This window comes from Danio aesculapii, chromosome 6 (assembly GCF_903798145.1).
Source record: "Danio aesculapii chromosome 6, fDanAes4.1, whole genome shotgun sequence".
Taxonomy (NCBI): Eukaryota; Metazoa; Chordata; class Actinopteri; order Cypriniformes; family Danionidae; genus Danio; species Danio aesculapii.
The window spans coordinates 9,259,362-9,261,599 of NC_079440.1; positions in this window are offsets into that span (position 1 = coordinate 9,259,362).

The following is a 2,238-nucleotide window of genomic DNA, read 5'->3' on the forward strand; positions in this document are numbered from 1 at the left end:
GAGGAAATGTCTACAATAAAGCTGTACGGGTCGCTCACATATCATATGAGAAGCTCTTCTCACAAAACAGATGCTTTACACACATAAATACTTGTGTAGAAATGTTTATTACTAACTTTTCAATGAACATGAGTTGATTATAACTGCAGATCAATGATAGTGCAAAATAGCCTACTGTAACGTCTGTAATTATATCAAATAACTAAATAAATGAACATATATAAACACATACAGCACCTTACAGTCTCCGATATGTTACCAACTACAGAACAACTACATATAGCAGACATTTCGTCCGTATTTAGGTTCAAAACAACACAAAATATAGCCTAAAGTCAGTGTAAACCTCTCATCTGTGTCTGTAATCTTCAGCAGCACATGTAGCCTCTGTTAGAGAACAATTCCATCATTCTGAGTTCATATTAGTCCAAAATGTGAAGATAATAAGTCAGTTATACATGGCATTTTGTTCATATTTGCTGAAAAATAATGTGCTCCTTTTTTCCAGCTTCTGCTTTGTTTCTTCGCGCTTCACTCTCGCGTTAGTCAGTGTCTGACAGGATCGGGTTTCAAAAGCACGTCAATAATCAAGCGCAGGTTATTATCATCAGCTCAAGAAGTTTGTTATTTCAGATATAATGTTAGACGCGCGACGAGCGCTAGCAAGAAAGCGAAACCGCTCGCGCCTCAGACTGGCTCGTAAAAAAACTACGGGGCACAGGGTAAATCTGCTCTTCTTCTTGGCTTTGTGGCTGTTCATAAAGACGACGACAAGATTTGTTTGAGTCCAGATCGACCATGGATCGTTATTATATGTATATATAAATCCACAGTAATCTCTCGGCTCGTCGGCTGTGTGTGTATTTTAAACATGGCGGGTTTTTTGTTTTCATTCTGGCTTGTTGCTTAAGCAAATAACGCCTCTCTGTAAACCAATAACGTTCAGCTGCGCTTCTAGCTCCGCCTTTTGGTACCCTTTCTCGTGTTTGGTACCCTTGTGCCGAAAAAGTGGTACGGTACGGTTCGGTACGCCTTTTGACAGTGGAAACGGCCATAAAAGCGTACCAAACCGAACCGTACCGTACCACCCAGTGGAAACGGGCCATTAAAGACCTTCAACAAGATATTTTAGATGAAGTCAAAGACCTCTCTCTCATCCTCCATAGACAGTTTCTTTTGGTTATAAAGCACATTTAAAAATGGCCACCAATCGACCAAAGTGTCGCCTCTTGGTCATTCTAAGCTCTTTGCCACGGCAGAAGTATTATATTTGGAGAGGTATTTTAAAAATATATATTTTAGCCACGCAAAGCTTATGTAGATTGTGTCCCTGTTGATGAATGGGTTTACATGCAGGATAGTCAGGGCCGGAGCAAGCTGAACGGCCGCTCTAGGCAAAGGACTGTCCCGGTTGTGACGGTCGCGAAAATAACGCTAATTGGAGGGGGGGTTGTGACAGTCGCGGTAATCACAGGGTGGGGTAGGGGGGGTACCTGTTACAGCATCGATTATAGTCGCTTAAATATACCTGAGCATTGGTTTAGTTGTTCAAGTGAGAAAGGAGCTGAAATCAACCGATGTACGAGGATCAGCGAGCACAATTGAAAATGAAAAGTTACTCGTTGTCTTGGTAACGTAAACATAAGTGTAACGTACCGACCCGTCTGTTTTTTTAGCATTCCTGCACCCGCTGGCCTGTCAACAACTACACTTGATAAAATGCGTGTCTCCATAGAGTTTTTTAACTGGTGAATGACATGATCTTGTGTTATATCTAATCAGTGCACATTCGTGCGTTCATGACTTAAGGAGGCGTGGCTTTGGACGACGGCAGGGGAGGGTCATACAATTTCTAAGATATTATGCTAATGCTAGCATTCTGGCAGATCACGTACTGCACCTTTAAGAAACATGCTAAGTAAACATCGAGTCAGTTATTCTCCTTCGAGAATGTCTATCTTGGTTTTGGTCTGTGTAATTCTGCCCACTGCCACTTTGCATTTACACATACCTGTCAACATTGGGATGTGAAAATAAGGGATACCCCCCACCACAACCCCCCCTCACATTTGCATACAATTCACGTCTCGCATAGTTTTATACACTTTAAAATCGAACACACTTCATTCAAACTGGAATTATAGTGGAAAATCCTGTGTGGCCCACTTTGCAGGGCACTTACAGTCGAATGGAACAAACCTGTGAAGAGGTAAGAGAAACATACTAAAAATGCAGAGC